This window comes from Dermacentor andersoni, chromosome 1, assembly GCF_023375885.2.
Source record: "Dermacentor andersoni chromosome 1, qqDerAnde1_hic_scaffold, whole genome shotgun sequence".
Classification (NCBI taxonomy): domain Eukaryota; kingdom Metazoa; phylum Arthropoda; class Arachnida; order Ixodida; family Ixodidae; genus Dermacentor; species Dermacentor andersoni.
Window position 1 is genome coordinate 345,519,656 of NC_092814.1, and position 27,921 is coordinate 345,547,576.

Consider the following 27,921-nt stretch of genomic DNA (forward strand, 5'->3'; position numbering starts at 1 on the left):
GAACAAAACAGGGAGCGAAATAGCCTGAGGCGTGCTCGGTTCCCGTGGTGTGCAAAACGGGATTCCGCTTCCGCCACCGTTGTGTGCGGACGTGGGTAACATGGGCTCCCAAGGAGCGGATTCAGCGGCCCTTTCAAGCCGCGGAAACAGGTCTTTTGCTTCAGTCGACCAGGACTACCAAGTTGTATTGCCTCAACTGCCAACAGGTCAGGTTGTTACGGATACCATTTTTCTTCATGCGGATTTGCGAGCGCGCCCATACCGAGTGGAAGATTTTCGCGATGCCTTGGAAAATCTTGGAGCACTTCCGGACGTTATCGCTTTGGGGGCGTACAGGATGAATCACGTTTGGGCCGTGACATTCAAGAGCGCTGAAGCAACGAAGAAAATGTTGTCAAAAGGGGAATTCCGAGTGAAGAGTCGCCGGTGCCTGGTAGGTAACCCCAACGACCAAGGTTTACGAATGAAACTGCACTGGCTTCTTTACGGGGTCAGCGACGATGAAGTAAGTGCGGCCTTGGCTCCGTATGGAAAGGTTACGGAAGTAACGAAGGAAAAATGGCGCGTAAGTGGTATCACGGAAAGAGCATCGACAACCCGCCTAGTGGCCATGAAACTTGGAGCCGCAGTCACTATCGACGACCTACCCCACCAGTTGCTTGTAGGAAGCGAACTCGCCCTAGTTGTTGTGCCCAACCGAGCACCATTATGCCTCCGTTGCAACACCACTGGCCACATTCGACGTGACTGCCGTGTGCCTCGCTGTTCCCAGTGTAGGCGCTTCGGCCACACGGACCTAGACTGCGTGACCACATATGCAAGCATCCCCGGAAAAGGAACGAAGGACGCGGATGCAGAGCTCATGATGGATGAAGCACACGCCGAAGAAGCCGCTGGTGGGCGAAAGCAGGCCGGCACAAAGAGCGCAAATCAAAAAGTTTCCCCTACCGACGCGTGGAAAGGTGTTTTTGCTGATAACACCACACCCCAGACAAACGGAGTCCCTGTGACGGGGGAAACACAAGAGGCGGACAAAGTCAAACCCGTAGAAGTAGCGTTGGGTGCGGAAGCACAAGCGGACGCACAGCCAATGGAACTTGAGCCAGGTGCTTCTACCAGGAGACCGCGCGACGATGCAGGCAGCGAAATGGGCAAGCCCAGTGCAAGTAGCGGAGAAGAACCGCCCACCAAGACAGTCGTGAAGACCGGCCTTCAATTGGGCAGACGACCCAGCTTCAAACCGAAACCCAGCCTCCCTCCTGACCGGAAAACTGAGGGAAATAAGCCCTCGTAACAACGAGGGTCAACGCATAGAGCAGCGATTCCACCACTTACGAACACCGAGCACCTACCATGGCATCAAGTCCCCTAGCAACAGAGCCACAGCGGCATCGACCCGAGAACTGCTGGCTGGACGCGACGTTGCCCGTCGCCGGAAAGAATCGACCGAGTGGCAACATAAAAGATCGAGGTAAACTCCAAGCGGTCCACCTGTTTCAGATTAACCATGACACTTAACCTTAAGAAGCCCCTTCGTCTAGGCACTTTAAACGTTCGCGGTTTGGCGAGCAGGAGGCGCCAGTACCAATTAAGCCGGCTTTTTGAAGAAAATGATTTAGATATTGTCGCCGTGCAAGAGACAAAGGTGGAAGGCCAGGAACAGACGGACCGCATGGTGCAACCATTTAGAGCAATGTATAACGTCTGCGTGTGTCATGCGGTTGGAACTTCTGGAGGATGCGCACTCTTTATTCGTAACAGTGCTCGTATTGTAGAGGAACAAGTTATTGTATGTGGAACTGGCCGATTTGTCATACTTGATTGTTCTTTTTCTGGCTTTAAGTGGCGCATTTTGTGCGTGTATGCTCCAAATGATGAATGTGCACGTAGAATTTTTTTTCAACAGCTAGAAGAATACCTGAAGTGCGAGCGATACCTTATATTGATGGGGGATTTCAACTGTGTGTGCAGAGCACAAGACCGAGCTAATGAAATGAAACGAAGGGATACGAGCGCACAGTTTTTAAACATACTTGTGAATGATTATGAATTAGAAGATGTCGGTATTCTGTTATCGACAGGCAAAGCTTCCGTTTATACGCACTATCAAGGTGAAAGTCATGCGCGATTAGACCGAGCTTATATTGCAATGCAGCTCGTGCCATTGTGTCAAAGTTACGAGATTAAAGATGTATCCTTTTCTGATCATAGTCTAGTGACGTTTGATTTAGGGCAAAAACGAAAAGAAACGAAATTTAATTGGGATATTTGGAAGTTTCATACCAAACTGCTAGATGATGAAAGCTTTATGAGAGATATAAGTGAAATGATTAATTCCTCTATGACAGCGCAAACTAATCACTGTATTGAAACATGGGAAACTCTCAAAACTGATGTTAAGAGAAAAGCGATAGAAAAAGCTACTGCGCTGCGCCGCAAGGAAAAACAAGAAGAAAAAGAATTAACAAGCGAACTAGAATTGCTCATGTCTACAGAATGTCAGAACGCTGGATCTTGCATGAAGCAGATAAAGGAAACAAAAAGTAAGCTCGAACTTATCGACCAAGAACGATACAAGGGAGCCATGGTACGAGCGCGAGCGGAACGATTGTGGAATGGGGAAACGCCTACTAAACGGGCGCTAAGTGACGAGAAGAGATATGCGACAAAAAAAGAAATACAAGCAATAATATATCAGAACGAGGAAACTTCCGAACCCACAATGATAGAGCGAGCATTCGTAGATTATTATCGTGAACTGCTTGGGAACAAGAAAAAAATAATAGAAGGGTTTGAGCGAGATTTTCTTCATCTTATGCCACGTCTAGAAGATGACATTAAAGCAAGCCTGGAATTTCCAATCACATTGCGAGAAATTGAAGACGCTATAGATGGACTTGGTGCAGGAAAGGCTCCCGGGCCTGATGGTTTAGGTGCGCCCTTTTACAAGGCTTTCAAATGTCAGCTCAGCCAATTATTGCATAATGTCTTCAAGGAAATGTATGCAATACAGCGAATGCCGCCATCGTTCCGAACGGCTCATACAGTGCTAATCCCTAAGTGCGAGGATCCGGTTAAACTGATGTCAGTAAAGTCTTATCGACTAATAAGCCTCACGAACTGTGATTACAAAATATTCACGAAAGTGTTAGCAAAGAGACTTCAAAGTGTTGTAACGCGACTAGTGGGACCGCATCAAACATGTGGAATCAAGGGCAGGACAATTTCGACCAATACACATGTAGCTCGCTGTGTTCTTGAGTGCTGTGATGCTCTCTCATGTCGGGTTGCAGTGTTGCAACTAGATTTGGAGAAAGCGTTTGACAATGTGTCATATGAAATACTATTTTCAATATTAGAATATGTTAATGTCGGCGGACTGATATTAGAAGGAGTAAAAATGGCCTACTCAGAGTGCAGCACACGCATCATTATAAACAAGAAGTTAAGTAAACCAATCCAGCTTCTCTCCAGTGTGAGGCAGGGATGTGCAATTTCCTCATTACTTTTTGATATTTACTTGGAACCTTTCTGCTTGAGTTTAATTAATAGTCAAAGTGTACGCTGTTTTATGCTTGAAACGGGGGAAAGTCAAGGTCCTCGCATACGCTGATGACATTGCTGTCTTTTGCAAAGATGCCGAAAGTATCAAAGAGGTGGTTAGGTTGACTGGCGAGTTTTGCAAGGAATCTGGCTGCAAGATCAATTGGGAGAAGACCGTAGGTTTCTGGCATGGAGAGTGGAGCGAGAAGCCTGAATTATTTGCTGGCATCCAATGGACAGCAATGCCAACAACGTACTTAGGTGTCCCATTACAATCTTATGAAGACACCGAACTCTATTGGAACGAGGAAACAGAACGCTTGAAAGAGAAGAAGCAGGGATGGCAAGGTCGAAACTTGTCAATGTTTGCCCGTGCAACTACTTGCAATCTATTCTTAGTTGCCAATTGATGGTATGTTATGCAAGTATTGTTTATGTCGCGTACTAACTTACAAAAAATTAATAGAGTCTTTGCAGTGTTTATTTGGGGAGGAAGGTGGGAACGAACGAGTCGAACTAACCTGTTTTTGTCCGCCAGAAAAGGTGGTCTTGGTCTGTCACACCTGTTTATCAGACAGATTGTGTCGCGTTTTATATTTTTAAGAGATCAATGTGACCCATTTCTGCGTACAGTTATGCAAGTTTGTTTACACAATGCACTACCTGAATTCATCGTCTCTACAAATAAGACTGCGATGCACCGTATAAAAGGTTATTGGCGCGAGGTTGTTGTAGCCTTTCGCATGCTTAAAGTAAGGTTTTCCATAGAATACTTGAGTACAGTAAAAAAGAAAAAGCTCTACAAGGATTTGCTGGATGTTATGTTACCTCTGCCAGTGTACAGAAGCATATACACTGGAGGCTGTGGACAAGACGTCTTTAAACGGGTTAAAGGAATGCCGATACGACCGCATGTAAAATCCTTTTTCTTCAAGCTCCATACAAACACTCTACCTGTAAAAACGTGGCTACAAGATAAAGGAATGGTTGTACCGTGGACAGTCAACTGCATACTGTGCCAAAAACCAGAGACAATAGAACATGTATTTATTGAATGCTGGGATCCCATATTTCAGTGGATCATCCTTCAGCGAACTATCAAAAAGGACTTACCTATTACACCACATGGAATCCGATACTTACCAGTTGAGAATCACGACGACATTCCCTACGACATGATAATGATACTCAGCCTCCATAGTATATGGAAAACCCGAATGTCGGTAAGACATGCCGACACTAACGCTCGGCCTGTAAAGGAAAATTTTATTGAACATGTCGCGTATATGCGAGAGCTGTTCCGAGCCCAGCCAGAAACACCTGATTGGGTTACACTGTTTGATGAGTTGATCAATTTCAAAAGTTATTGAGATTCTTCTGTTGTTTCTGTATGATGTAAACAGGCAATAAAGAAAAAAAAAATCGGTTCCCGTGGTGTAGCGGTTATTACGTGCGCCTCACACTCGCAAGGCCCCCGGTTCGATCCCGTGCGGGAACAATGTACTTCATTTTTTTTCTATTTAAATCGCATACATGCAGAACAAAACCGGGAGCGAAATAGCCTGAGGCGCGCTCGGTTCCCGTGGTGTAGCGGTTATCACGTGCGCCTGACACGCGCAACGCCCACGGTGCGTTGCCGAGCGGGAACAATGCACTTCATTTTTTTTCTATTTAAATCGCATACATGCAGAACAAAACCGGGAGCGAAATAGCCTGAGGCGTGCTCGGTTTGCGTGGTGTAGCGGTTATCACGTGCGCCTCACACGCGCAAGGCCCCCGGTTCGATCCCGGGCGGGAACAATGTACTTCCTTTTTTTTCTATTTAAATCACTACATGCAGAACAAAACCGGGAGCGAAATAGCCTGAGGCGCGCTCGGTTCCCGTGGTGTAGCGGTTATCACGTGCGCCTGACACGCGCAACGCCCACGGTGCGTTGCCGAGCGGGAACAATGCACTTCATTTTTTTTCTATTTAAATCGCATACATGCAGAACAAAACCGGGAGCGAAATAGCCTGAGGCGTGCTCGGTTTGCGTGGTGTAGCGGTTATCACGTGCGCCTCACACGCGCAAGGCCCCCGGTTCGATCCCGGGCGGGAACAATGTACTTCCTTTTTTTTCTATTTAAATCACTACATGCAGAACAAAACCGGGAGCGACATAGCCTGAGGCGTGCTCGGTTCCCGTGGTGTAGCGGTTATCACGTGCGCCTCACACGCGCAAGGCCCCCGGTTCGATCCCGGGCGGGAACAATGTACTTCCTTTTTTTTCTATTTAAATCGCATACATGCAGAACAAAACCGGGAGCGACATAGCCTGAGGCGTGCTCGGTTCCCGTGGTGTAGCGGTTATCACGTGCGCCTCACACGCGCAAGGCCCCCGGTTCGGTCCCGGGCGGGAACAATGTACTTCCTTTTTTTTCTATTTAAATCGCCTACAAGCAGAACAAAACCGGGAGCGCAATAGCCTGAGGCGTGCTCGGTTCCCGTGGTGTAGCGGTTATCACGTGCGCCTCACACGCGCAAGGCACCCGGTTCGATCCCGGGCGGGAACAATGTACTTCCTTTTTTTTCTATTTAAATCGCTACATGCAGAACAAAACCGGGAGCGAAATAGCCTGAGGCGTGCTCGGTTCCCGTGGTGTAGCGGTTATCACGTGCGCCTCACACGCGCAAGGCCCCCGGTTCGATCCCGGGCGGGAACAATGTACTTCCTTTTTTTTCTATTTAAATCGCCTACAAGCAGAACAAAACCGGGAGCGCAATAGGCTGAGGCGTGCTCGGTTCCCGTGGTGTAGCGGTTATCACGTGCGCCTCACACGCGCAAGGCCCCCGGTTCGATCCCGGGCGGGAACACTGTACTTCCTTTTTTTTCTATTTAAATCGCATACATGCAGAACAAAACCGGGAGCGACATAGCCTGAGGCGTGCTCGGTTCCCGTGGTGTAGCGGTTATCACGTGCGCCTCACACGCGTAAGGCCCCCGGTTCGATCCCGGGCGGGAGCAATGTACTTCCTTTTTTTTCTATTTAAATCGCATACATGCAGAACAAAACCGGGAGCGAAATAGCCTGAGGCGTGCTCGGTTCCCGTGGTGTAATTCTACTTCCGGCTACCGTACGGTACGGTCGCAGAATGTCTTGCTCCGTTGGGGCGGTTGAAGCGGCCCAGCAGGGCCGTGGAATCAGGTTTACGGAGTCGACTACACAGGAATACCAGCTTGTTTTGCCTCATCTGCCTTCAGGTATGACGGTTTCTAAGACAGTGTTTTTGCACGGAGACTTAAAAGCAAGACCGTATCGCGTAGAACATTTTCGCGATGTGCTTGTCAGAGTACAGCTTATGCCGGAAGTGCTGGCCCTTGGGGCCTATCAAATGAATCATGATTGGGCGATAACCTTCAAGGATGAAGACGCAAAGAAAAAGATACTTTCCCTCGAGGCGTTCAGCGTCAAGGAGCACCGGTGCGTTGTTATTGACCCGTGCAAACAGGATGTGCGGATGAAGCTTCACTGGCTCCTGCACACCACGCCCGACGACGAAGTTCGAACGGCTTTGGCACCTTTTGGCAAAGTTATTGAAATTTCCAAAGAGAAGTGGCGTGTCTCGGGCTGTTACGAGAAGGTCTCGCACACACGTTTGGTGTCCTTGCGCCTGAAGTCCGGTTTGACGGTCGAAGACCTGCCACGCCAGTTGCGCATAGGCGAATACAACGCACTTGTATTCGTATCTGGTAGAGCGCCGCTCTACCTCCGGTGCCACGGCACCGGTCACATACGGCGCGAGTGCCGGGTACCGCGCTGCGGTGCCTGCCGTCGCTATGGCCACGAGGAGAGCCAGTGTGTACGCAGCTATGCCAATGTAACCGGAACAGGTGGAAGCGACATTGTGCAAGAGCACCTTATGGACCAGGCCGACGCCGAAGAAGCTTCTGTGGGAAGTGGGCATCAGGCGAGCAGGCAAGAGAACCCGCCTGTAGCGTCTTCTGAAAAGGACGAAGAAGTAAGAACGGAGGATGAAAAACGACAACCGGCCCACCCAAGCACACCCGAAAGTACTCCCGAGATGGAAACAAATCTCGGAGGTGGCGAATCGGCTTCGCAGAATGACTCGGAGAACGAGGCACTCCCGAAAAGTGAAAAAGGAAGTCAACCTGCAACAGCCGTTACTAATGTTGAATTCCAATGGCGGAGTCGGAGCAGCCGACGGACTCCGCGAGCGAGCACTCGACTCTGGCGCAGAGCAACGCCTCCAGATCCGCGAATGGAACACAACCTGCGCCGCCGGAGTAAGGCGGAAGCGGAAGTTCTATCACCGAGTTACCCAGGATACCTTGCGTGTTGTCATTTTCTTCCGCTGTTTGCTCCCAGCACCACCGCACCGGTCACTTGTCTCTTCGGCGCCGTTCACCTGTTGTTTTTTTAAAAGTGCGGAATGGATATCTCGCCAAGCGTGCAGCAGCTTTTGCTTCCTCGCGAGTCGTGACCGGTGGCGCCCCCAGCGGACAAACGTGGTAAAGGAAATACGTCACGCAGGGTTCCGGTCCACTCCGCCGATTTTGGCGGAGCAGCTTTTTCTGCTCCACGGAGTGACTCCCGCTCTGAATCCCCTCCGACTCTCTCATTGGAACACCTTACTCCCACCCTCACTCTGCCATTGGAACAAACTTGCTCCGAAACGAGCAGAAAAACTTGCTCCGACTCCGCCATTGGAATTCAACATAAGAGACCTCATGAGAAGGTGGCTAGCGACAAGGATTGCTCCGACCCAATGAGCGCTGTGGGACCACCACCGCTGAAGTCAACGACCACTCGTAGGAGCAGCTTCAAGCCCAAGCCGACGGTCCCACCAGACCGGTTGCAAGGGCCGCGAGTGCCTCCGCGTTAGCGGGGGTACTTTTTTGCCTTCTTGTTGAACTGTATGTACGAGGACAATCATGTTGAGACTTTGGTTGAGTTTAGTGTCTTCAAGGTAGAAGCCGGGCTAATTACCCGTGTGGACGAATCCGCCTGCTGTGCACACTGACCGGTGATATAAGTCTCCCTCGCCTGTTTTTGCGTAGCGTATTAGGTATTGTGAAAAAAAAAAATAAGACAATGGACCCAAATCTTTCTGCACTTCGTATTGCAACGTTGAATGTACGGGGATTGACAGCAAGACGACGGCAAGTGCAAGTTAGTCGCCTAATGCTCGATAATGACATAGATATTTTGGCTATTCAGGAGACAAAAATCGAGAGTCGGGAAGCAACAGACCGGATGGTCGAGACCTTTAAAGCAAGATGTAACGTTTGTGTGTGTCATGCTGCTGGCAAGTCCGGAGGATGTGCCCTTTTTTTGCGCAATAGTATCGGAATATTAGAGGAAGCAGTCCTCATCAGTGAAAATGGTCGGCTAGTCCTGTGTGATTTTTCTTTTAATGAAGCTGAGTGGCGTCTTTTGTGCCTCTACGCCCCGAATAGAGAGAGGGAGCGCAAGGTTTTCTTCGAGTATGTTGAACCGTTTTTGTCTTGTGAAAGGAAAGTTGTGCTTCTTGGTGATTTTAACTGTGTGTGCTTGCCTGAGGACACAGTCAAAAATGTACCTATTAGAGATTTGAGCGCTGATCTATTGAACACAATTACACAAGAAAAATATATGTTTGATGGGGGGGATGTACTCCGTGGTAATTGTGTGCAGTATACGCATTTCCAAGGTGCGAGTCATGCCAGGTTAGATCGCGCATACATTTCAGCAGGCCTTATGCCATTATGCTTCAAATACATGGTAAAGCATGTAAGCTTCAGCGACCATAGCCTGGTCATGTTTGAAATAGGCACGAAACGAAAAACTTCACAGTTTAATTGGAATCTTTGGAAGCTTAACGAAAGGTTGCTACATGATGAAACATTTATGCGGGCAGTGACAGAAAGAATTGAAGCTGTTAACTCTGATAAGTCTGACAGGATTGGTGCGTTGTGGGAACAATTTAAAATCGATGTTAAAATTACTGCAATTGATAGAGCATGCGCACTGCGGCACAAATATAAACAAGAAGAAAAAGAACTGCGAAATACTCTGGACTATCTTTTAAATGCTGAAACCACAATACCTGGGCTGTTCGCAAAAGAGATTAAAGAAGTTAAAAGAAAGATGGAAGCCGTGGAAGCTGAAAAATATAGAGGGGCCGTGATAAGAGCGCGGGCTGAACGGCTCTGGCTGGGGGAAACCCCAACCAAGCGTGCACTGGGAGACGAAAGATGCTACGGCGCAAAGAACGAAATCAAAAGAATTTGCTATCGTGATGAAGTCACGACTGATCAAAATGTGATCCAGAAAGCATCTGTTGAAAGATACACGGGTTTGCTGAGGTGTAAGACACCTGTACACGAAGGCTTCTTTACAGAATTTATGCCACTAATGCCGAGGTTGGACGACGATGCGAAAAATACACTGGAAGCTCCCATTAGTGTTAATGAAATCGAAACAGTAATAAAAGAGTTAAGTGTAGGAAAGTCGCCTGGGCCTGATGGCCTTGGCGCGTCATTCTACAAAGCCTTTAAACAGGAATTGGCTGAAATACTCTACCATGTTATTAATGAAGCGTATGACAGACGTGGAATGCCTCCATCTTTTAAAACAAGCTATATTGTACTAATACCTAAAACAGATGACCCCTCGAAATTACTTTCAGTGGAAGCATATCGGCCGATAAGTCTTGCGAATGTTGATTACAGGATATTCATGAAAGTGTTAGCTAAAAGACTGCAAAGTGTAATAACATTGGTAGTTGGTAAACACCAAACATGTGGCATAAAGGGGAGGACAATTTTTACGAATGTTCATACAGCTCGAAGTGTACTGGAGCGCTGTGATATGGTATGCGGGCACGTGACGATGGTACAGCTGGACCTTGAGAAAGCCTTTGATAGTGTAGCGCACGAGGTGATCTTTAGATTACTGGATTATACTAACGTTGGCAAGGTGGTCCTAGATGGGGTAAAAATGGCTTACACTGATTGTACTACCAATCTAATAATTAATAAGACATTAAGTGATCGAATATCAGTTGTAACTGGTGTGAAACAGGGAGATCCGATTTCAGCATTATTATTTGCAATGTTCTTGGAACCTTTTTGTCTTAAAGTGCAGAACAACCAGAATATACGAGGTTTCCGTTTCTTCACGCATGAAATTAAAATCTTGTCTTACGCAGATGACATTGCAATTTTTTGTGGAGACAAAACAAGCATTAAAGAAGCAGTAAAAGATGCCAAAGAATCTTGTAGCTTTACTGGCAGTGCCATAAACTGGCAGAAGTGTTTAGGTTTCTGGCACGGAGAATGGGAACAAAAGCCAGAATGCTATGAAAGCATTAAGTTCACAACTGTGCCATCCAGCTACCTTAGTGTTCCGCTTCAGTATTATAAAGATGCAACGAGCCAGTGGGCAGAGCCAACTGAAAAAATGAAAGCGCAGACATCAAAGTGGGGCGGACGAAGTATGTCTATTTTCACCCGTACGACGGTGTCTAACTTGTTTTTGGTAGCGAAAGTGTTTTATATGTTACAAGTGTTGTGTATGTCAAGGATTTGTGTGCAGAAATTGCACAGAATATTTGCTGTTTTTTTTTGTGGGCATCTGGTTGGGAAAGGATGAGTCGTGTAAACTTATTTCATGCGGTAGGGAATGGAGGTGTAGGTTTATCTCATTTGTTCTTGAAACAGGTCGTGTCGAGATTTGTGTTTTTTCGCGACCAAAGTGACGCGTTCTTGCGCACTGTTATTCAACTGCGATTGTGTGATGCATTGCCTGATTTTATTGTTACGTCACACACGCTTCGTAATGTAGCTGTGAAAGGATTTATGCGTGAAGTTGTGGATAGTGTCCGTTTTCTGAGAGCGCATTTTTCAGTAGATTATCTGTCAGATGTTTCCAGAAAGAAGCTTTACAAGGACCTTATTTAAGTCATGTGCCCTACACCGATTTATCGTTCAGCATATCATTTAGGACAAGAGCGGAATGTGCTGAAACGTGTAAAAGGTTTTCCGGTGAAGGCTTCTACAAAAACTTTCTTCTTTATGTTACACTGCGGCACACTACCTGTCAAACCTTGGCTCCAGGAAAAAGGTATCTTTGTGCCTGGGAGCGTCAACTGCATCATTTGTAAAAAGCCAGAGACAATAGAGCATATTTTCTTGAATTGCTGGGATTCCATATTCTTATGGGACATCCTACAGAGAACTCTAAAAAAAAATTTGCCATTAACGCCTTTCGGGATAAGGTTTTTGCCTGTTGAGCAAACAGAGATGGTGCCGTACGACCTAATAATGATGTTGTGCATGCACAGTCTCTGGAGGACGCGAATGGCGGTCAGAAATGCAGACCAAGTTGCACGACCAGGAAAAGAGTATTTTGTTGAAAATATTCTATATGTACGTGACGCATATAGGTCTTTATGCGAACCCCCAGAATGGCTATGGATCTTTGACCACCTCACGACAACAAAATACCTTTAACCAAGCTGTATAATGTGTAATACAGCCGGTGTTTTTATCGCCTCATTTTATTGTGAATGTGGTTTTCCTTTGATTTCAAAATTGTGAATTGAGTCATTCCATGTTTTTTTCGTATTGTATCGCTAACAGGCAATAAATAAAAAAAAAGGTTCCCGTGGTGTAGCGGTTATCACGTGCGCCTCACACGCGCAAGGCCCCCGGTTCGATCCCGGGCGGGAACAATGCACTTCCTTTTTTTTCTATTTAAATAGCATACATGCAGAACAAAACGGGGAGCAAAATAGCCTGAGGCGTGCTCGGCAAGGTCGATCTAAATAGGTCGCGAAGCTTCGGGCGAATAGCGGTTCAGTACAAATTGTCACCGACATCATCAAGGGGGCTAATGGGAGCAGCGATTGAAGCGCGACTATGTTTGGAGGGAGCAAACATTGGGAAAGAAAAAAAGTGTTTTTTAATTCAAGCGAGACACAGATTCATTTAACGAAAATAATATTCCTGGTCACTTTTACATACCCGTAACGAGTTTAATGCACCTTTATTTAATTTTATTATTATTAATAAATGCTTTTCTTTTCAGCGCCCATCGTTACAGAGGGCGTTGACGCCACTATCACTCGCAATGCAATGCACGTCTTGAAATGAGCAGAAAGGCGCGCTCGTAAAGTTCACCTGTTGAAATACGCCCCCCTCACACGTTGTTCTTTTTTGCTTGTCGAAGTTTGTCTGAATTTGGGGACGCGGGTAGCTTCATCGCTTCTGAACCTGTTCAGTGAAAAGTAGAGTTACGACCGCAAGATAACTGTGTAGTTGTCTTCGTGCGACTGCGCTGGCCGGCGGGCTTGGCATCCTACGATAGGATCAGCACTCTGCACCTAAAGCTTTCGTCGGCCTCCAAAGAAGGTATGTTCTGCGTAGGGGTGCGATTTGGACAACCGCACGGCTGACCTTTTCCTGCATCGCTTTCCGCGCTGAAAGCTCGAAACGCCCATCAAGTCGAATGGCGGGGCATTTGATTATATAGCGCCAAAGGCAGGCCAACAAAACAAATTTCGCGCCTTCGAAAACAAAAGACGTCACTTCTGCTTTTAACGGACATGGCGTCACATTATTTTTTCTTCTGCCGGAAGTGTTCCCACCACATACAGATGGCGCTAAGCCCCATGAACCGTCGATGGACCGCCATGTTTTGAACGTATAGGCTCCTATGGAAGCTTCGCTACCAGGTATATTTACCTTGTGCTCGGTTCCCGTGGTCATTCTGCTTCCGGCAGCCGAGCTGAGCGGTCAGCAGAATCATGGGCTCCAGTGGAGCAGCGACAGCGGCCACTTTTGGCCGTGGAAACAGGCTTACCGACGAAGACAAGGAGTACCCGTTTATTTTGCCGCAACTGCCGTAAGGACGAGTAACGATCAACACCGTGTTTTTACACGGGGATGTATGTGCGAGACCCTAGAAGGTCGGAGACTTCGGGGACGCCCTATTGCCGACGGGCCTGCTACCTGACGTGGTATGCATAGGGGCGTACCAGATTAACCACGTCTGGGCGGTGACTCTCAATGATGCGACTGCCACAAAACGCCTGCTGGCCATGAAGGAAATGCAAGTGAAGGGACCACGGTGCGTCATTGTTGACCCACAAGACCAGCAGGTGAAGCTTAGGCTTCACTGGCTGCTGCATGGCGTTTCCGATGAGGACATCCGCACGGCGTTCGCAACATTTGGCAAGGTGGAAGAGGTGAGCCGAGAGCGGTGGCGCGTCCAAGGCATGGGAGACAAGACCTCTACTACCCGAACCGTGCTCCTGAAGTTGAAGAGCGGCATAAAATTGGAAGACCTGCCCCATCAGGTGCGCGTCGGCGGAGAGCTAGCATTGGTGGTCGTTCCCGGGAGGCCTATGCAGTGTCTGCGCTGCCAATGCACGGGACATGTCCGCCGAGATTGTAAAGTTCCCCGCTGTTCAAGGTGCAGGCGCTTCGGCCACGTTGACGCTGACTGCGTCAAATCGTGCGCAGCTGTGACAGGACCAGCAGCGAGTGACGTTGCTGCAGAGCAGGTTATGGACGTGGTCGAGAAGGAGAACGCCGCCAAGGGAACCGGAGACCTTGTTCCGACAGCGACAGTCAATGGAACATCAACCGTCGGCGATGAGGGCACGGTGGCTGAGGCTGCCGAGAAAACGAGCAAGACGCTACAGGTCCTGTCTTCAGTGGGTCATGCTTCGGGGGGCGTTAACGACGAGGCACCCGATGACGACACGACAGCAATGCTGCAGGGTGAGGACACCAACGACGGTGAGGAGACTGCAACTCTCGGTGCCCCAGTCAAGCGCCCCCACGACCAGCGAGGGGTCACCGCGAGGGGCCACCGAGGGGCCACCGACGAAGGCGAGGGGCCACCGACGAAGGCGCCTCATGGGAGGCAGATGGGCTACAAGCCAAGACCTAATATTCCGCCTGAAAAAAAGCCTGTTGTCAAAGCGGTGACGGTGACCAACGCCAGCAAGCCGGAAGGTCCCGGAGGCGGCTAGCCGGGGGCTAGTCGTGAAGGGTAAGCACCATGCTCCGAGCCTACTTTTTTCCTTAGTTAAGATGGCTCTCTTACCGTCACTTAGTATCGCCACATTAAACGTGAGAGGGTTGGCGGCTAGTCGTAGACAAAGTCAGGTCCTACTGTTGGTCACTGACCAAGACATAGACGTACAAGCCGTCCAGGAGACCAAGGTTGACGGAGAGGAGGAGACCGGGAGCATGGTGCGGCGTTTCACGACTAGATATTATGCGGTCGTGAGTCACGCGGTAGGGACGTCCGCCGGTTGTGTTCTGTTTGTAAAGAAGTTGCCTGATCTTGTTGTTCAAAGTGTATTTTCATGTCAGTCCGGAAGGATTGTTTTTTGTGATTTTGTTTATCGTGAAATTGAATTTCGAGTCATGTGCATATATGCGCCGAATTCTGTAGAAGAGCGCGCCTTATTTTTTGAGAGCCTTTTTCAGAAAATATTTGCTGCGATAAGTGCATGATTTTGTTGGGGGATTTTAATTGTTTTGAGTGCTCGGGATAGAGCCAATAATGCCGGTATTCGTGATAGAAGCAGCAGTGTGTTGACTAAACTAATTAGTGAAAAGGAACTAGACGATGTTTGCGAGTGTCTGGAGGGGGAGCGGGAAGTAATGTACACGCGATTTCAAGGTAGTAGTCACGCGAGGTTAGACCGCATGTACATGTCGCAAGACGTGACTCCAAAGTGCCATAGTTATTCTGTGGCACCAGTGTCGTTCTCAGATCACTGCTTGGTGAAATGTCACAGGCACGGAGAGGAAGAGAGAAGCTTTTCATTGGGACCTATGGGAAATGAACGCCTTACTACTAAAAGAACAACCATTTGTAGAGGCAGTACATGAGGCCGTAAGGGAGGTTTGTGAGGAAAATAGTCAAACAACATCAGAGAAATGGGAAGGGTTCAAACACAACGTAAAAATGAAAACCTGTGAAAGATCTAGCTGCTTAAAGTTTGAGAAGGAAATGAAAGAAAGGGGCTTGCGAAAGACACTTAAGCAGCTGATAGCGCTTGAGTGCGAAGAGCCAGGGGCATATAAACAAGATGTGCGAACCATTAAAGAAAAAATCGAGCAGGTCGACAAAGAACGATTGCGAACAAGGTGCGATTGTGCGCGCAAGAGCAAATGCATTAGTAGCTGGGGAGACGCCCACTAAAAGGGCGCTTGGACTTGAAAAAGTGCATGGTCGAAGGAATCACGTCGATAAGATTCTATGGAATGGCACAACTGCCGACGACAGTAAGAATATAGGCCGAGTGTTTTAGAGTATTACCAGTCCCTCTTTGCGTTTCAAGAAGCGAATGTAGACGAGCTTAAAAAGGTCTTCCTCGGTCGCATGCCGCGATTGAGTGACGACACAAAAGAACGATTAGAAGAGAAAATAACAGAAAGCGAAGTTGAAAAGGCAATTGGTGATTTGAATCAGGCAAATCATCTGGACCTGACGGCCTGGGCGCTTGTTTATATAAAGCTTTCAAGAAGGAACTGTCGCCGTTGCTAACACAGCTATTTAATGATTCGTATGAGAACAAAGCTTTGCCACCTTCTTTTGGCAAAGCGCATACCATACTCCTCCCTAAGAGGGATCAAGCGGAGAAACATAGGCTAGTGACATCTTACAGGCCGATATCTTCAACCAATGTAGATTATAAAATTTTCATTAAGGTTCTGGCAGCCAGACTTCAAAGTGTAATAAAGGAAATTGTCGCAGGTCACGAAACGTGTGGGATCAAAAGAAGGTCGATTTTTTCGAATATTCACACGATGCGGTGCGTGCTCGAGTGCTGTGACGCCACCTTGGGCGGAGTCGCAGTGCTTCAGCTCGACCTCGAGAAAGCCTTTGATTGTGTCTCACATGATATTTTGTTTGCCATTTTGGATCACGTTAATATTGGTTCCATCATCGCTGAGGGAGTGGCGCTGGCGTACCAGAACTGCACAACACGCTTAATTGTGAATAAATTATTGGGGGCCCCAATTAACATCATGCGTTCTGTGCGTCAGGGCTGCCCTCTCAGTCCTCTTTTGTTTGACATTTACATAGAAACTATGTGCTTGGCAATAACTGAGAATGAGCAAATACGCGGATATAGCTTGGCAGCCACACAAATCAAGCTCTTGGCATATGCAGATGACATCGCGGTGTGTTGTAACAGCAAAGAAAGTGTGACGGAAACAATAAGGGTAGTGAAAAATTTTTATGATGTCACGGGCAGTAGAGTGAAATGGGGGAAGTCCCTCGGTTTGTGGCACGGAGAGTGGTCTTCAGCCCCGGGCAATTTGCAAATGTGAGCGGGATGAAAACCCCGACCAAGTATCTAGGTGTTCCCATCGACAGTTACAAAAATAACGACGAATACTGGATGAACCAAGCTAAAGAAACAAGCCAAAAAGCGGACAGGTCAAAAGGCATCAACTTGTCCATTTTCGCAAAGGCAACTGTGTGTAACATGTTTTTTTTTTTTTTTTTTTTTTTTTTACGGACTTGTGGTACGTCATGCAGACGTTGTACTGTTCAAGGGTAAACGTGCACATTCTGCTTCCGGCTCGCGAGCTGAACGGATCGCGGGATCATGAGCTCCAATGCATGGCTGATGCGGCTGTTAGCCGCGGCAACAGGCTTTCGACGCAGGAAGATAAGGATTTCCAGATTATTTTGCCTCTGCTACCAGACGCATCGTTTTAAATACAGTTTTTTTGCACGGCGACACTCGTGTTCACCCGTTCCGTGTGGAAGATTTCCCGGACGCGCTTCAAGCTGTTGGTATGCTCTCTGGTGTCGTCGCCCTTGGAGCGTACCAGATCAACCATGTATGCGCGGTAACGATGAAGACACCCGAGGCTGCTCAAAAGCTGGCGGCACTAAAGGAGCTCCAAATGAAGGGGCGTCGCTGCCTGGTCATCGACCCCGAGGAACAACAGGTGAAGCTTCGTCTCCACTGGCTTCTGCATGGGGCGGATAACAAAGACGTGAAGACCGCGCTGGCATCCTTTGGCAAAGTGACCGAAGTGACCCGCGAGCGCTGGAGAGTGGATGGCGTTTCCGACAAGGGCTCGACAACCCGAGCAGTGTCGCTGCAGCTCAAAACTGGGATGAAGGTTGACGACCTGCCCCACCAGATACGCGCCGCCGGCGAGCTTGCGCTGGTGGTAGCCCCAGGTCGCCCCATGCAATGCCTGCGCTGCCGGGGCTCTGGCCACGTTCGACGAGAATGTAAGGTTCGTCGTTGTTCCCAGTGCAGGCTTTTCGGACACAACGACGCGGACTGTGTACGTTCTTACGCAGTAGCTGCGGGCTCGGCGCAGAGCGACCCGTCAAGCTCAGAACATATGATGGACGTGACCGAGGCGGAGGAAGCGGCCGAAGGAGCTGGAAACTTCAATGCGGCGGCAGAAACGAGCGGGACGACCTCGCCGACCGAAGCAGGATGGAACAACGTCCCTCCCCTCAAGGAGCCAGCAGCTACACTCGAGACCGTGAGGACGGCCCCGCAAGAAAATGAGAGCCTCCAGCTAGCTACGGAGGCAACTCCGGCAAAGGAAGACAACGCGACCCCATCTATCGCCCGCATCGAATCCGTCTCGGCACCGGTCAAGAGCTCCCTGCAGCAGGAGGAGAAAGTCGACGGAAAGGCCGGCGGTGACTCCGAGGCACCGCCCGCTAAGACGCTATCCGGAAGGCGCTCCATCCTCAAACCTAAGCCGAACCTGGAGGCTGACGGTACGCTCAACGCTAAGCTGACCAAAGACGAACTCGGGCGATGGACACCGGATGGACACGGAGGCGTCTAGCGGTCAGCTAGACGTTAAGGTGAGCACCATGCTCCGGGCCTTCTCCCCTACGGTTTACATCAGTAATGGCTGCCAACCCGTCGCTTAGCCTCGGCACGCTAAACGTTAGAGGTCTGGCTGCCAAAAGGAAACAGAGTCAGGTGTATAGACTGCTAGTGGACCACGACCTCGACGTTTTAGCAGTGCAAGAAACCAAGGTAGACGGCGATGAGGAGACCAGCAGCATGATGCAGAGGTTCACGTATGACTACTATACTGTAGTGAGCCACGCCTTAGGGACTTCCTTTGTGACTTCAGGTAACGACAACACGCAAAGAATATAAAGAAAAGACACTGCCCACGCTCACCAGCAGTTACATAATATGAGCATAGGTAACGCTGCTTGGACATTATTCATAGGCGAATCGTAAATACACACACACAGACGGAAGAAATTTCAACGGTGGCGCTGCTTACCACCCTTAATCGCTTCTACACGACGGGTTGCATTTCTCCGCCTCAACAGTACATAGTGGACAGCGACTGGAAATGGCGGTGTGCGGAGGTGGTATACCTGTTCCATTTGGGAGTTCACTCTGAGAATAAGAAGGAATCGACGATGGACTGCTACGCAAGTAAGTGATTTAAGTGTCCTTTTTCGTTGTTAGTGCACGTCGCGCATGCAAAATGCACCGCGATGGCCGGTGACGGGCTCAATTGTGTTGTGTGAGCATGCCCTGTAACCACATTCCCGCTTGGCCATGAAGACTGATAAAGCCGCGGCATTGCGAGTCTGTGTTAAAGGGTGTAGCGTTTGTTGTGCTGATTTCATATAGCGTACATTGAGACGCGTAGGCAACATCAGCGTCGATGACGTCTGTAGCAGTTCGTTGTCGGCTGTATGTGGCAGCTGATTTACTGAAGTTCGCATTTCAGTTTGCACTGCGTTGTGCTGTATTCTTGGCATTCCAAAATAAGGTGAAGTTACTGTTACCCTTAGCAATCTCTCATGACGCGGTCTAACACTATGTTAGCCGTATTCGGTGACGCATTGCATCACAGCGATATTGTATTTTTCCTTAATTAAGCTTAGGACGCCGTGTCCTGGCTTGGTGTGCATAATCTGTGTTCATACCCGTAATTGAAAGATTGCTTCTGGAATTGAAAGTTTGCTTCTGTATGAAGACATCATAGAGTATGTTGGACGCGATGCCCCTACATCACAATCCTACATCCATTAAACCCTCTCTCCCTTTTTGTACTTTCTGATTACGTTCCTGTAGTCTCAAGTTTAGGCAACTTATCATTTGTCCCACGTAACGCTGCCCGCAGGAAAGAGGTATGCTATACAGTATTTCTCTTGAGCATTTGACGAAACCCTTTCTCTGCACAATGTTGCATGATTTTGATTGTCTGCTGACAGGGATGATTTTGGCGCATAACTTAGCTTGCGGGGCGCGGAAAAAATGACCAAGACTCCAGTCTACTGACCTATTTCTTTAGTTACATCTATGTGATACTGTTCGCAGGAATCTAGCAGTCATCCCATACATTCACGCTATATTGCATAAACTAAAGAAAATAGGCCAAAGGGCGGGAGTTGCGGTCGTTTTTCCTGCACCCCACAAGTTACCCCAGTAATGCGCCAAAGCCAGCCCTGTGAGCAGACAATCAATTTCATGCAACATTGCTCACAGAAAAGGTTTCGTCGAATGCTCAGGGGGAGTAGTGTATAGCATACCTCTTTCCTGTGGGCAGCGTTACGTGGGACAAACGGTAAGGTGCCTAAACATGAGACTACAGGAACTTAATACGAAATTACAAAAAGGGAGAGAGGGTGTCCTTGGAATCCATTACTCCCAATGCAAATGTCATCCACTCTGAAAAAACAGAAATAATAGCAAGCAACGCACAAGAAAGCACTAGGCCCATCATTGAGGGGGCAGATATCGCAGATGGCAACTGCGTTAGCAAACTATCCCTAGCATTGACGTTAAAGAATTTGCATACCTGGGGTCTGTATGTGGGAGGCCGCTTTAGGCCTTGGGGCGGCCTTGGTGCGCTCTTATAACTGATTATGATCAAGTGCGCAAGAGTATATATACATGCCTTTTCGTAATAAACACCAGGTGGAAGTTCGCACCTGTTCTTGTCACCTTTTTAGTGTCCCGAGTCCACTCTTGCGCTAGTCACTTTAGCATGGAGTACCAACTAGCCCGGTCTCGCCCCCTGCTCTAGTGTCTAGTCATGCAAGTTCTTTTTTTTTTCAGTAAAGCAGAATAAACACCGGTTTCTTCAGATTCAAGTGGCTTGTTGTTTCTCGGACACAAGTCTGTATGTATGCTGTGTACATGTCGTGTGTAGAACCCAAGTGCAACATGACAACACTGACACGAAGAATAAGCGGTGTAGAAAACAATGACACTAGGAGGAAACATGCAAACACAGCACGTTCTATGGGCTATGATTTCTGCCCAGTTTCCAGCTATATCTTAAATGATGTTGCAAGTTATCCACTTTGTAATGTACGACTTGGGTGGTTCATTGCCCAGAATAACTTATTCCAATGAACGAAACTATTTAGCTGAAGAACACGAGATTACCATTTACAAAATATAGAAATATTGCAAACAGCATTTGCACCTGTCAATACGAAGCAACATAAAGTTGAGCAAGTTGATATGCATTCATGGTATGGAAATGCAAGCATAGAAAACATGGACACAAAAAGAATGAAAAGAATTGTGTTTCCATTTTTCTTTTCGTTATTTTTGTGTCTTTTATGTGCATACCTTTCCTTAGCATGGTCTGTCCACTTTTCAAGCCCCTGTTCATTACCAAAGGACGGTCATGTACTGTAATCACAAGTACGGGGCTCAATTTACAGCATTTCCGTTTTAAGGAACTCACTGTTTTTCTTATTTGCAAAATACGGTCAATTCTGTGATCACAACTACGGAGCTCACCGTTCTCCATTTAACGGAAATACTTTTTACGGCCTGTCCGTTCTACGGAAACACCGTTTTTCATTTACGGAAAAGTGTCCGGCAACGTTTTACCTGCCACTTTGACCGTAAACTGAAGATTTTTTTTACACTGTACGTTAAACGTAAGCGCATTTGTGGGACGTTACGGTGCGCGTTCTTTCAAGTCTTTTAGTTTACCGCACAGAAACACCAACGTAAAGAAGACGTTATAAAACAAGGCGCCGTCTGGTGCCACGTGCCAAACGTATCCAAGCCAAGACGATCCACCAGCAACCGTCCTGCTTTTGCTATGGGGACGCGTCTCGTTAGGCCTACGGGCGCCAGAGTCGCGAACGATATCAGAAAATGGATGCGCTATGCGCTCGTAACTAACCTTTCAGGTGAGTTTAGAGAAAGCGAAAGCTCATTGCAATAGTTTCTGACGATAAACGCGAGTGAGAGCGTAGCCATCACGAGAATTTACGCTGAACGGGAACCATGGGTGCCGCCATGTTCGACAATGCTATTGCTTAGCGTCCGTAAACATTACGAACGTTAAACTCGCAAAATAACGTACGTTATCACAGCGCACGTAAGCCACAGAAACCCAATAACGTTCGGAGCTTGCGCAGTGAGGCCGACGTTAGTTCTTTACGTACGTAATGCATTTACGTCGGGTTGCAAACGCTAAACTAATACCCCTGTCACACGGGAAGATATAATGTCATTCGAATCGAATGGTATTCGATGTATCGAATGCCATTCGGTCTTTTGCGGTGCTACACAGTAAAATATGATGACATTCGCAAATCATAGCAATGACGATCTGGAACAAAATTTTCTTTCGGGTCCGCAACCGCTGCAGCTGTAGCCATGGCACTGCACGTCAAAGACCGACGAACCACCACGAGAGTACACAACACCCCTGCTGCCGTTGCTAAACAAACACGTCCAATATGACCGACCGCCGCGACAGACTCCTGATGCAAAGAGTAATAGCGCTTGAGCACAGCCCGTGGTGAAAATATCCTCGCGGCAAAAATAATTATTCCTTTTTATAGGTCTAAAAATATATCTTCATACTTTGCTGATGCACGCATTATTTTTTCGCGGTACGAGTCACTGTTGCCTATCTGGGGTCAAGAGTATACATTCGCTTCGAAATCGAATGCCAATGAGTTCCCCTAACTCATTTGATGGCAAATGTCATTCCATTCGAATGTCATTAAGTTGTCCCGTGTAAATCTCGATTAGTGGGATTATATGCGAATGCCATTCGATTTGAATGACATTGAACCTACCCGTGGGACAGAGGTATAAAACTATCTAATGTAGCAACGAACGTGCGCTGCCGAAAGCTTGCCTGGTCACAGAAACGATACACGATTGAATGAAAGTGCAGATTTAGCGCATCATTGTCATCAAGACATTGCGCTGCCGCCGACGGAAGCAAGATAACGAAGGGGAACCGCTTGGCAGCTTCTTACGGGGCCGTACCACCCAAGGGCGGAAATACTGGCGTCACATGCGCTTTATCTTTTTTTTTGTCGGTTTCGCTTTCAGAATGAGATAATGCTACAAATGCAGTGTTATTCGTTCTTGTCTCGTGGATTTAAATACCGGTTTTAATGGTCTCCACATCGTGCTTATTTCCAAGAGTATTAAAATTAAATTATGGGGTTTTACGTGCCAAAACCACTTTCTGATTATGAGGCACGCCGTAGTGGAGGACTCCGGAAATTTCGACCACCTGGGGTTCTTTAACGTGCACCTAAATCTAAGTGCATGGGTGTTTTCGCATTTCGCCCCCATCGAAATGCGGCCGCCATGGCCGGGATTCGATCCCGCGACCTCGTGCTCAGCAGCCTAACACCATAGCCACTGAGCAACCACGGCGGGTCTTCCAAGAGTATAGTGTAAGCAGGAAAATGTTCGCTCACACCAGCAAACACACAAACACCCTCGCAAGGGCACATACACGCCCTCTCTCCCCCTCGAACTAACACACACTCTATTCCTCACACGCACGCGCACACGCTCTCTACAGATATGCATGCGCACACAAACACGCACACTTTTGCCCGCAGGCATGCATGCTGAAATACGAACACACACGGTCACACACGTGCACATTCACACGTCGCCATGTATGCACCGCAAGCACGCAAGCGCACACACATGCATTAACCAGCGTACACAAGCTCCCGCACGCCCAGATGCAGGCATGCGCACACGCCGCGAACGCTCACACACGCATACATGCTCTCGCGCGCAAGCATATGCAAATACGGAGGCACTAGCAAGCGCACCCTCTCTCTTCCTCGCTCCACACACACACGCACTCCCTCTCTCTGCCTCACCCCTACACACGGTCTTTCCCCCTCGCACACACACAATCTGTCTCTCTCCCTCGCACACAAACGCACTCTCCCTCACAGGCATGTACTCTCTCTCCCTATCCGTCGTACACGCGCGTGCGCGCACACACGCACACACGCACAATGAGCACGCACAGATATCCATGCGCACAAAACACGCACACATTTGTTCGCACTCGTGCATGCTGATACTTGAAAGCGCACGTAGGCACGCGTACACGTTCCCACGCGCCCACGGATGCACCTCAAGCGCGCGCCCATGCACACGCAGGCATGCACGCACGCTGCGGACGCTCACACACGCATACACGCACTCGCGCACATGCAAACGCAAATACCGAGGCTCACACCTGAACACGCATACACAGAGCGCGCAAGCGCATACAACTTACAACAATTCCCAGGCACGCTCACGACATGCATACGCATAATCACTCTATACCATCTTGGCTCCTTCTCAAAAACCTCCGCATCCTAACAGACTTCATAACACTCCCTCTACCATTACAGTCTCAATGCCAACTGTAATTAATCGCTTTATGGTTTAAATTCGGCGCTTCTTCAAGTTAATGTGCCCTCTGCCCGGAGGGTGCAAAACGATTTCCTCCTGTCGTGGGACTTCACTGCCCCTGTTTGACCTGCTTTAACTGTTTTAACGCACCACCATTCTTCTAATTAAGTGCCAAAATGCATATGGTGTTAAAAGGGACTACGCTCTTGCTGTATTCGGTTGAAAGCTTTTGACCCTCGGCCGATATTCTGAAATATAACTCTGAAAAACAATTTCTAGTGGATTTACACTTGTGCATTGCCATGAAGTTCCCAAGCAGAATGCATAGAGAAAGAAATTTCAACAAGAGGGGACACTCCCATTGGCGGCGAGGAGTTACGGAGTCACCATCTATCGGAAGCGCCTCGCTGGCGTAATATGAGGGATCACGCGGCGCGCTCCTCATAGGTTTTGCTGTCAGCGCTCACTGAAAACACCACGCGGGAGCTCTCCCGGACATTTCTGTAAGTACTTTCGAAACGAGAGAAGTTTTTTACTGTCTAAATAATAATCTTCGGCAAACTGAAAGCACAGAATCGTTTTAGACGCTATCTCTTTACCGAATACGTACAGTGAACGCCACTGCACGCGGTCGCCGCAATGGAGTCTCCCGAACAGGCTTCTTGCGTGAAAGGTAGGTGAACGCTGAGAGCAAACTATCTGAAATATGTTCTTATAGTGTTTATATAACTAAATAGAGCGTAATAGAATGAAGCCTCCATGCAGCGATCGCACAGATTCGCAGTGACCGACTGCGCGTCTGCAAGCTTGTCCGCGCACTGTTTCGCTTTCGCCGCATTCGCGTTTTCGCACCGTGCCATGAGCTTTAGGCCACGGAATATAAGCATTTGACAGTATATAAGCAACCATTGTTGCGTGGGCGCTATCAGAGCTGTTCAAAAATAATTTAATTGTAGAGACTTCGACGCCTACGGGGACTGTGATGTGCCGTCGCGACGATTCAAGCTTTTTTCTCTCCTAAATTCTTGGACTTTTCAATATTATTTCTCGAGTAGAGTCGCACTGTATATTTATCGGTGTTCTCAGCGTGCGATTTCACACTGTTTCTTTTTTGTAATCCAGTGCATTAATTCCTAACACAAACATGACTATATGACATGCCTTTTTTAATGAGCGTCTTACCGCTTCCTTTCGTTCCAGTGAACTTGCCAGTATCTAGCATCAACAAGTTCATAGACCAAACCATAATTGCATTAGCCCGGCCGCGGGCGAGGGCGAGCGTCTCAGTGCGCGTTTTTCGAACATCGCAGACCCAGCACCGTAGAAGAAATCTTCCTCGCGTCTGTGCTTGCTGCATACCCGAGTTGTAGCCGATGACTGTTTGCCGGTTTTGTTCCGCGAGCCAACCTTCACTCAGCTTCTTGTCCTGCGGCTACGTGTGAATAAGGCTGACACCGGGCTCTGTTGCGTACGTCCGGCACTGCGGCACCGCGCAACAGCCTACCATGTTTCGCGCCTTCAAAGGCAGCCACTACCTAATGTAGTGGTTTCAAGCGTTGTAAAGTAGACACTCGAAGCGAGAAAATCTCGCCACTAAATGAGGACCGCAGCGTACGAGGGAATTTAAACTCTCGTTTTCAGCTTGCTTCTTCGCTCTCGAAGCAGCCGACGCGGCCGCTATGTCCACCGGATCCCTCATAGCACGTCACGCCGATGGTGGCGCCAGCTTTTCTAGTGGTGGAGCTCGAGGCCAATAGAGCTCAGCGGCCGAATTGACTGTAGTGCACCAAGCGGATGGTATTAACATTTTCCGGTTTCGGTTTTGTGCGCGCGTTTTGAACGCCATTTGGTACATGCCACGCCAGCTCCGCTGATCGGCGCGGAATTTATGATTTTTTTTTCGCTTCTACTACTGAACCACGTGCGGCCTTGGCGCGGAATGATTTTATTAGTTAGTAAAAATGATTGCGAACGATCTTTACAAGCTCCCACCGAATCTGTGTCACGTGCAATTTCATAAAGAAAGCGCAAGACATCTTCTGAAATGATGAAATGTTTATTTTGCTCAATATAAATGCTCGTTCCAGGCTTCTTGTGCATTGATCCAAAGTTATGGCACCAGGTAAGCAGCAGTCGTTGCCGTACGAAGCTCCACCGGATGCCATCAGCGGAAAAAGTAAGTTACAAGCATGTATCATTTCGGTATATTGGCCTATAACAGGAATATTGCGTGTAGAGGCGAAACGTACGAAAGTGTTGAATGAGTGGCATTACAGATAAATTCACTTTTACATACATTACGTAGCAAATAGACTCCTCCCAAACAATGCCATCAAATCTGAAGAAAACATCAGATTTTCAAGCATCCCTCCCGGCATGATTTCCTGCGCTTTAAGAGCCCAAATAAACGTGTGACTGCGCGTTTCCAAAACAACTTGGCCTCAGTCGACGCGATGGTACACAGAGGTGACAACAACACAGGCTCTCAGCCAGACCATGTTACACGCTCGCAGAATGCCTTCTAGTTGCACTCAAGACAGACTCGTGGGTGCAAAGCCTGTTTTCAGTCGCTCAGAAAACAGAAATGTCAAGTTCTTGAGCTCCTCGGCGTTATTTTTTACGCTTCCTGCCAGCGCAAGCAACACATTCCCGTGTTATCACTCCCAGGAATCGCTCGTCGCGTTTTCGACAAGCATAAGTACCGAAATAAGGTATATGTTGTTGCAGGGCCATAAAAAGCGTCACAAACTTGTCCAACTGAAATTCAGTACACGCAAAACTAACTCACCACGGCCGGCTTACTTTTTTGCTAACAGCTTCAGAACTCCAGGCGCGGCGAGCATGCCTCCAAAGTATCCCAAAAAGTTACGAATTGAATTACAATAACTTTTGAGCTCAGAGAATGCGTCACGAACTTCTTCCAGTAACATTCAGTACACGCGAAAATAACTGCGGCACACAGCCGAGCTGCTTTTTGTTAACTGCGGCATTACGCCGAGCGTGGGCACTTTGTTTGAAAAGTACCCCAAGAAGTAGCGAAATTAGTTACAATAATGTCTGGGGTCAGAGAAAGCGCCAAAACTTGTCCCGGTAAGATTCAGTATACGCGAAACTTAGTCACACTGCCGAGGTGCTTTTCGTCACAAAGCCAGGTGCGGTGAGCGTGCCCAAAAACTACCTAAATAAGTTATAATAATTCTTGGGCTCATAGAAAGCGTCGCAAAGATCTCTCAATACGAGTAAAAACTCAAATTAACTAGGCGTGGACGGCGGAGCTGTTTTTCTATAACTGCGTCACTATATGGGTTCAGTTCTGTGTAGTACGCCTAAATGTGCTTGAAGTGCGTCGCGGACTGCCAAACAAAATTCCTCAAATAGCTTTACTCCACTAGTGCAGCGGTACCGTGTCGAAATGCAGACGGAACACACAAAAAAAAAAATGCCGGGAGCCCGACAAACGGGCTAGATCTAAAAGAGACGGGTCGCCGAGCAGGCGAGCTTCACATGCGCAGCCGGCCTCGCTTGCTTCGATGGCATGTTTGGCAAATGACGCATGCATATGGCGCGTCTGGCGTGCCGCTAGCTTGTTGCTAGTGACGCCAGAAAAATAACTATCGAAGTATAAGTTCATTATATGCAAAACATTTTAGTTTTAGCGGGAAGAAAAAAAAATAAAACGTTGTCTGTAAGTTCATTTCACA

At 48.1% G+C, this 27,921-nt stretch overlaps 10 non-coding genes across 10 annotated transcripts; all 10 read left to right on the forward strand.

The window, feature by feature from the left end:
- The first annotated feature begins 4,968 nt into the window (after window positions 1–4,968).
- Window positions 4,969–5,041, forward strand: TRNAV-CAC (transfer RNA valine (anticodon CAC)). The gene has a single exon. It is a non-coding gene; the product is annotated as a tRNA-Val (tRNA).
- Window positions 5,042–5,270: 229 nt separating this feature from the next.
- On the forward strand, window positions 5,271–5,343 carry TRNAV-CAC (transfer RNA valine (anticodon CAC)). Its single transcript has one exon. It is a non-coding gene; the product is annotated as a tRNA-Val (tRNA).
- Window positions 5,344–5,571: 228 nt separating this feature from the next.
- On the forward strand, window positions 5,572–5,644 carry TRNAV-CAC (transfer RNA valine (anticodon CAC)). Its single transcript has one exon. It is a non-coding gene; the product is annotated as a tRNA-Val (tRNA).
- Window positions 5,645–5,721: 77 nt separating this feature from the next.
- Window positions 5,722–5,794, forward strand: TRNAV-CAC (transfer RNA valine (anticodon CAC)). The gene has a single exon. It is a non-coding gene; the product is annotated as a tRNA-Val (tRNA).
- A 78-nt stretch (window positions 5,795–5,872) lies between these two features.
- On the forward strand, window positions 5,873–5,945 carry TRNAV-CAC (transfer RNA valine (anticodon CAC)). Its single transcript has one exon. It is a non-coding gene; the product is annotated as a tRNA-Val (tRNA).
- A 78-nt stretch (window positions 5,946–6,023) lies between these two features.
- On the forward strand, window positions 6,024–6,096 carry TRNAV-CAC (transfer RNA valine (anticodon CAC)). Its single transcript has one exon. It is a non-coding gene; the product is annotated as a tRNA-Val (tRNA).
- Window positions 6,097–6,173: 77 nt separating this feature from the next.
- TRNAV-CAC (transfer RNA valine (anticodon CAC)) lies at window positions 6,174–6,246 on the forward strand. The gene has a single exon. It is a non-coding gene; the product is annotated as a tRNA-Val (tRNA).
- Window positions 6,247–6,324: 78 nt separating this feature from the next.
- TRNAV-CAC (transfer RNA valine (anticodon CAC)) lies at window positions 6,325–6,397 on the forward strand. The gene has a single exon. It is a non-coding gene; the product is annotated as a tRNA-Val (tRNA).
- Window positions 6,398–6,475: 78 nt separating this feature from the next.
- TRNAV-CAC (transfer RNA valine (anticodon CAC)) lies at window positions 6,476–6,548 on the forward strand. The gene has a single exon. It is a non-coding gene; the product is annotated as a tRNA-Val (tRNA).
- Window positions 6,549–12,186: 5,638 nt separating this feature from the next.
- On the forward strand, window positions 12,187–12,259 carry TRNAV-CAC (transfer RNA valine (anticodon CAC)). The gene has a single exon. It is a non-coding gene; the product is annotated as a tRNA-Val (tRNA).
- Window positions 12,260–27,921: the final 15,662 nt, after the last annotated feature.